Consider the following 8892-nt stretch of genomic DNA (forward strand, 5'->3'; position numbering starts at 1 on the left):
CACTAAACTGTAAGTCAGGAATCATATAATTCTCCACAGAAGCACAGAGAGCAAGAAACCCCAAGGAATTCTAACTATTCCCTAAAATTTGACAAGCCATACAAATCCATTCATTCAAAACTATGTGCCCAGGGCCAGCAATGAGCAAGGAACTTGAGATCCCAGTAATCAAGCAGGGGATGATGAGCAGTGCCTTTCTTATGAAGTCCTCGGACTGTATATCCTATTGTGGGGAGGGAATATAAGAAGGAGGATATGTAGTTTTGTTATCTTCTGTAGCAATAATCAAAATAATTTCACTGATAATATGACTTTTCCATGAGGAAAAACTAAACAGAAAAGGAGAGAATTCTTACTTCAGCTTGGCAGCCTTAATAATTTCCCCATAATAGTCTCCAACTTACAACTCAGGTAATAAACAAGGTGAAGCGTAAGAAGAAACACAATCTTCATCCCTCAAAGTGCTGAAAAGAAATTTGTTAGGGAAGGGGATGAAACTGGTCCTCTCAAAAGATGCCTCAAAGACTGAGAAGCACAGGAGAAACTCAAGGGAAAGGCTCTTGTCTTCCCCATCCTCCCCTGTAAGTTTCCTTTGTATGCAATCCCTACTCCACAATTCACTGTCTTCAGACCAGGACCCTTGTCTCATCACACTCACATCCCATAATATTGTGTCTTTCTACAAAGAGGCTTACAGATCTTTGGGACCTGGCAGCCTGTGAAAACTCATATAAAAAAATTAAATAAATTCATGTACCTTTTTACTATTAATTTGCTCACATCAATTTTATTTTCTCATCAGAAGCAGACCAGAAAAGGACAGAAAATGTTGGGTTTTGTTTGTTTGTTTGTTTGTTTGTTTGTCTTGAGAGGGAGTCTCACTATGTCAATCAGATTGGACTCAAACTCACAGAGCTCCCCTGCCTCAGTCTCTTAAGTGATGGGATTAAAGGTATGTGAAATCACACCAGGCTTAGCCTTCCCTTTCAAGTTATTGGTTCCCAGTGCACACAATATTTATATAAAATAGAATCATATCACTGATGTTACCTTCGTATGCAACATTTTATTTAAGAAACCACAAGAAGCTTACATAACTTTGCATATTCTATATGATATTTTGAAGCATCTATGAGGATCAGGAGAAATTTTGCTTGGTTTTTGGCAAACTACACATGATATGTAAATCCCAGCATGATTAATGTTCCCAAAATAAATGTTTCCAGAAATTCTTTATGGCTAAAGAGTATTATCATGTAGATTAGACAAATTATTGTGTTGGGTATAATTTCAGGAACGTCTACTCTCAATGAGTAATAAGAAAGCAATTTGTCTACATGTAATTTGAGGCTCTCAGCTCAAAGCCATAGCTTTGCCACTAAAAAATTGGGGCCTGAAGAATATCCTCTAGGGTAGTCAGTATGTTTCTGTTGAAGGGATGTGTTGGAATCACACTTCCTATTTCCTGCCATTTCCACGGGGGAGAAAAAAGTCCTGTAAGCAGAGTTTTGTCAGGTTAAAAGGCTTCACCCATTGATTGATCCTCACTCCATCGCTTCAAAACTTGCATTTCTCCTGGGATGATCTACAGTAGTACCATGTAAGTAGCAAAGCAGGTTGAGGATCAGTCTGGGTCGGCAACAACATGAGACCCTGTGAACTAATGGAAGCTCACAAGAAGACTGAACATACAGCGCTACTGGGAGAGTGCTTCAAGGCTCTGGGTTAACTTCCCAGTTCTGCTTAAAGAAATGAACATGAATTTTGCATGTCTGAAAGGCATTTCGTGCAGTAAACTTTACTCTTTACTGCACTTTCATTTTAAAGAGAATCTGAAAGAATGGCACTGTGCTTTCTTACCTATCTAAATGGTACAGCACTTTCTTACCTGTCCTGAATGCTTAGGTACAGTCTATGTTAGACCCTACAGGCAGACTCACTTCCTATCTAAGCCACTTAAGATAGTAATAGAGTATTAAGTGCAATAAACTGAGGTAAATCAAAATAATCTGAGAGCATTCAGGTATTTAGGAATACAAGAAATCCAGCTTTCAAAAAGCCTGTTTGATTACTTGTACGAATATCACAGAGAGAGTGTTATGGCACATGTCACAGATGTAGCCAATTGTGAGAGCACTAAGGCTGACTAAGGCTTCCTAGAGCTCTTTATCATGGCACAGACAAATACTAATGTTAGGAATTTGGGCAAGAGTTAATCTCGCTATTTATAAACAAGATTGTTTTTCTCAAATGATTTATTTTATCATTCTGCATTTTTGTAGATAATTCAAGAAAAAAAAATAAGGTAACCACCCAGTACTCATTCAGTCATCAATATGATTTAGTTAACCACAATAATTATAAATTTGTACTCTGTCAGTAACTAGATTCTACCAATTATGTGTGTGTAATAGTTTATTTAAATACTTAAAAAGAGTAAGAAGAAGAGAAAGGTGAAGTGCTTTCTTTAATGATGAGATGGATATCCCAGTGTCATCCTGATATATATATATATATATATTTGTTTAACGTTCATTTAGCAGTCTTCCTCTGGGTAAAATGACCCTCTCTCCTTTCTGCATCCTAAGATACCACTGCCATTTTAATTCATGCATCTTCACTAGAGTCATCCCACCGAGTCCACCTCTTTCATCTTTATCAACCATGTCGACTCCATTTGGTCTCTTCTTATGTGTTACCCAGTTCAGGTCCTGGTCATCCTCTGTATACAGGAGGCCAATGGTCTCCTAACACATCATGACTCTCACTATTCCTCCTAGAGTCTCCTGGTGATTAAACTTTTTCAAAAATTGCTCCTCACATTCAGCATAAAACTGAACTCCATAGCATGTAACACTAGGAAACTTTCCCCCATTTAGGCTTACTTGCTGGCTATAGTTCATCATCAAGGAAGCAGAAGCAAGAACTGAACCAGATAAACCATTGAGGACTTGCTTCCTCCTTCTGCTCCTTAAGAAACTTTTCTTTTTTAATTATTTTATTTATTTACATCCCAAATGCTGCCCCCTCCAGGTTCTCCCTCACAGAGTTCTTCACACACACACACACACACACACACACACACACACACACACACACACACACATACACACACACACACACACACACACACACACACACACACACACACACCTGTCCTTTGCTTCTGAGAGGATATATCACCGGTATCTTCTCCCCCAAAGCGGGTGATGATAAAGTCTCTACTGGATTAGATGCATCCTCTCCCACTGAGGCCAGTTACATATGTGCTGGACACCTATGTATGCTCTTTTGCTGGTGGCTCACTCTGAGAGCTCCCATGGTTCCAGGTTAGTTGACCCTGTTGGTCTTCCAGTTGGGTTGCCAATCCCTTCATTTCCTTCAGTCTTTCCCCTAACTCTTCCATAGGAGACCCCGACCTCTGTCTAATGCTTGTCTGTAAGTACCTGCATCTGTCCCAGTCGGCTGTTTGTAGCACCTCTCAGAGGGCAACCATGCTATGCTCCTGTCTGCAAGCACAACATGGCATCAGTAATAGTGTCAGAAATTTGTTCCTAACCAACAGATGATCCCAAGTTGGACTGATCACTAGACGACCTTTCCTTCATTCTCTGCTCTACTTCTGTCCCTGAAATTCTTTTTAAAAGGAGCAATTTTGAGTTAAAATTTTGTAGTCCATTAGTCTCTCCACTGGGGGTCCTGTCTGACTTCTGCAGGTGTTCTCTTTAGGTTCCATATTTCCACAGGAATCTTGGCATTTCAGCACAGGTTATCCATATTGAGTCCTGGGAGCCTTCCCCAAACAATATCTCTGGGACTTCCCAGAGATTCTCCCCAAACCCGGCCCCGGAAGCTGCATATTTTCACTCATTCTCCTGGCCCTCTGGCCCTCTCTCCTGTCTCTCTCCATACCTAATCCTGCCCCTCTATTTCCTTCTCTCTCACCTCTCCCACCCAATTCCTTCTTCCCTCTGTCCCCCATGACTATTTTGTTTCCCCTTCTAAGTGGGATAAAGGCATCCTTACTTGGGCCTTCTTTCTTATTTAATTTCTTTGGGTCTGAGGGTTGTATCATGGGTATTTTGTACTTTTTGGCTAATATCCATGTATCAGTGAGTACAAACCATGTCTGTCCTTTTGTGTCTGAGTTACCTCACTAGATAATATTTTCTAGTTACATCCATTTGCCTGAAAATTTCATGATGTGCTTGTTTTAATAGCTGGATAATATTCCATAGTGTAAATGAACTACATTTCCTATATCCATTCTTCAGTTGAGGAATATCTGGGTTGCTTCCAGTTTCTGGCTATTATGAATAAGGCTGCTATTAACATAATGGTGCATGTGTCCTTGTGGTATGGTCGGCCGTCTTTTGGGTATATGCCAGGAGTGATAAAAGCTGGGTCTTCAGATAAAACTATTTCCAATTTTCTGAGGAACTACCAGATTGATTTCCAGAGTGGCTGGACAAGTTTACAATCCCATCAGAAGTGCAAGAGTGACCCCCTTTCTCCACATTCTCACCAGCATGTTCTGACACTTGCATTTTTGATCAGTGGAATAAAATCAACCACCCAGAAATAAACCCACACACATATATACACTTGATTTTCTACAAAGAAGTCAAAATCATACAGTGGAAACAAGAAAGCATCTTCAGCAAATGGTGCTGATCTAATTGGAGTTCTGCATATAAAAGAATGCCAATTGATCCATATTTATCTCCCTGCACAAACCTCAAGTCTAAGTGGATCAGGAACCTCAACCTAAAACTGAATACACTGAATATAATAGGGGAAAAAAGGTGGCAAATAGCTTTGAACACATTATCACAGGAGAAAATTTTCTGAACAGTACACCAGTGGCTCAAATTCAAAGATCAACAATTGATAAATGGGGCTCTCTTGAAACTGAAAAGCTTCTTAACGCAAAGGGCACTGTCAATAGTACAAAACAGCAGCCTACAGATTGGGAAAAGTCTTCACTAACCTACATGTGACAGAGGGCTAATATTCAAACAAAATACATAAAGAACTCAAGAAGTTAGACTCAGAAAAACAATAAAATTAGACCCAATTTTAAAATGGGGTACAGAACTAAACAGAATTCTCAACAGAGGAATCTTGAATGTCTGAGAAGCACTTAAAGAAATGTTCAACATCCTTAATCATCAGGGAAATGAAAATCAAAACGACCATTAGCAAACTTTTGTATACAATCTAGAACCCACTGACCAGGGACAGCCTTTCCCATAGTTGCCTGAACTCTTATAATCAATTAGCAATCAGTAAAATGTTCCTACATGTTCACATGCCAATCTGATGGAGGCAGTTTATCAGTTGAGCTACTTTCTTCTCAAGTATGTCAAGTAGACAGCCAAGGAGATAACTATCACAGGACACAAAGTAATGTCCGCTACCACCCATATACCCAAGAATGGCCCCATAGTAAATGTAGCATGCTAAGAATATGTGAATACATTCTATGATAATCTAATTTCATTCATATATAATCCTTCCTGGTCCTCTTTTTACATCTACCACTATGTTCTCTATATTCTCCTGAAACTTACTGAAGACTTGAGTTCTGTGTAGAATAAAATAAAAAGTTTCTCCCTAGAGTATCTCCCAAAATTCACTATCATTCTCAGCTGCTTACCTGAGAAATATAGTGCAATAGGAAATATATGACTTTTGGCTACCATCAAATACAATCTTTTGCATTAACATTCAAAGCAATTCAATTTAGGGAAACCATACATCTGAAAAGACCTTTCAGAATATTGGAAATAACTTGATATGCATTGATTTATAAATTAAGTTTTCTGTATAATTATATTGCTTATTGTATTTACAGACTTATTTGGTGTACTACCATCCAATGCTACGAAGTGTCCTTTGAAGTCTTGTGAGATATTCTTTGCATTGAGCTTCTGTTGCTCTAACACAGCAATTCCAAGCATCAGATGGAATCAGCAATCCATACCATTGCAATAATGCCCTTAGGTGAAAAAGTCTCCTTTTCTAGAAGTTATAATGATTTAAAGTTTAGAATCATAAATATGACTGGTTATAAAGTACTTTTGGAAATGATTTCCTATATAATCTAACTATACAGAATGCATCAATCTATATCATGGAGTTGCTTTAGATGCCTGTTACAAAACAAAATACATTCTAAAAACAAACTAATCTAATATTCGAAACAAACTAACCTTACAGCTTAACATCACTAAATATGCACAGACTCTGAGCAAGGAAATGGAACTGCACTGCTTGCGGAATTCTTGCAATCTCTCTATGCATATTTGACCCTGTTGACTCTATCTGTTTTAGAGACCATTGAGCTCTCTGTTAGCTAGTCATATAAGCCCAGCAGGCTGAGCTCAGAAGGCACTCATTAACTTCCGTAATGCTTCAGGGATCCTTCAGCATTAGTACTCTAATGAGACACCACCGCACGTCTCATTCCATATTAAGAGCATCTTCATGATAAACCAGCTGCTGTTCCATGTAAACCAAAGTCAGAGACCAGATAAATGTCCTTGAAAGAAAAGTTTATATTTTGTGAATGCTTTTCCCAGCTTGTCTGTTTTATAACATTTATATAGTCACTTACAGAGGAGATTGGTCAACCTTGGTTCACAGAAAACACGGTTACAACTTTGATACATTATCTGCCTATTTAATTTGCTTCTGAAAAGCAAGAAAATATGAAGTTTCACTTGATCAGGAGATTTGTGAGATGGGAATATTTTAATGGTGAAATTATGAAACATTCTTGATTCTGTCCCAGCTCAATATTATGTGCACCAAGCTGTGCTGTGAATATTCTAGCCTCAGGCAGATTTCCATAAGAGGAGAAATTGTTTTTCTTTCTTTGAAGGAGTACATAAGGTTCATGAAGAGCCATGAAACTAGGGGAGAGGGAGGAAGTATTAAATCTGCAGGGGCAGTGCAGTGTAATATATACCCTGAAAATCACTTCAAAAATTGGCTCCAACATTTTAGAACAAGTTTTTAAAAATCTGAAAATCATAGGTGTTCTTTTCCTGCCAAAAAGCTACTTACCCATTCACTTTGTTTGTTTTATGAGTTTGCTCTATGTTTGCTGAAATTGATACTCTTACAATGTCATTTCTAAAAACTGACCCAACAATTGTTAAGTAGGACTACTTGTTGTATTTTTTGTGCAGCCACATTTTTAAATTTGCAGCTGTCCTTACTCTCTGAGAATACCCACACTGTTGACAGAGCAACACAGTCCAAACAATGTATATACCCTCACTCTACACAGAACAACATGGATCACAGAATATTCACAATGTGTAATACTTTCAGTAAGACTGAACTACTTAAGAATTCTGAAAACAAATGTAACAACCTCTTGGTGGGGCAAAAGGGACTGCCTTGTCACCACTGCATTGCCAACATAAGCATGGAGGACATTTACAAGAGTTTATATGAGTGAAAGTCCGTCATTCGTCCTGCATACCTCTTTAATTTGCATTCTGAATATCCAGACTCCATCTACACACTCTAATATTGTCTATAGGTTGTTAGATAATTAGTAACACTTTACGGAGACATGGTCTTTGACTCAAACCAATGGTTTCTTCTTTCACAATGGTAGACATCACATAATAGAGTAAATTGCATAAATGTATTGCTTCCTGAAACTTCTTCATCTTTTTCCCAGAGTACCTAAAATAAGTTTCCAGATCTTAATGATTCATCAACTTGACAGAGAAGAAATGCCCAATTAACATTTATGCTTAGATATTTAAAACATATTCACATCAATTTCCATGTTCATGCATTGTCAAACATTGGTTGAGTGCCCATTTATCTAAATGCAGCCCTCTAGGAACTAGGATCAGAAGGCACATTGCCCACATTGAGAACTGTCAAATGACTATATACACAATCAGCAAATTGGTGTGGTACAGGAGCCAGAACTCTGTGTGCCTTTATTCTGTGCACACATTTATACTGCTGAATAATCCCATAATTCAAGACAATCTCAAAAAGTAGATGTTTCTTGTAATGTCTTTAGAAAGTCCAAATTCTGCTTCAAATAGCTATTACATAGTAACTACAGTATATCAGAAACATATGTAGTTGTTTCATCTAGCCTAGCCAAAGGCTTTTTTAAGTATACATATTTTATTTTCAAAGCCTTTAACTATTTGCATGTTTAAAATATTATAATATCAACCACAAGGTTAACAACAAATCACAAAAAAATACATTTTGAAAAGGGAATTTAGCTCATCAAGAACATATAGATAGGAGATTATTGCATGAAATACATACATACATAACTCAACAGAAAGTTTGCTTACCATATAATATGATTTCAAACATATCTTGAATATTTATGCATAATAATTACACATTAAAATCTGTAGATATTTTAAAGCTCTGTTAAAAAGCTTTTAAAATAAAATATTAAATGATTAAAATAGATCTGTTTCTCAGTGCAACTGTGATTATATGCAAATTTATCTCCAATTAGAGAAAATGAGCTGAACACTGTAGAGATGGCTTCACACTAGTTTGTCAAAGGAGTCTGGATTTTTATCCAATGCAGACCATTTGATTATGTATGCAGACATATCTATGTTTGAATAATGCATGGAAATTATAAGAGGCACATTTTGATGTTTCAAAATGAACTGCAACTGTGCTCAAGAAACAAAGAAGACATTTGCTTATTTAAGTATCTCTCTCCTTGAAGCCCTAGACAGTTGAGTTTATCTCCAGTAAATCTCCTGATTAATATCAGCTACTACCTTTCAACTAATCACCCTTTCACACTAGGACAATGTGTGATCCTTCTCAGGGAGACATGAACACAAATTCCTATTCAGCTCAGATAAGACAGTCTAA

Source organism: Mus musculus, chromosome 6 (assembly GCF_000001635.26).
Source record: "Mus musculus strain C57BL/6J chromosome 6, GRCm38.p6 C57BL/6J".
NCBI lineage: Eukaryota > Metazoa > Chordata > Mammalia > Rodentia > Muridae > Mus > Mus musculus.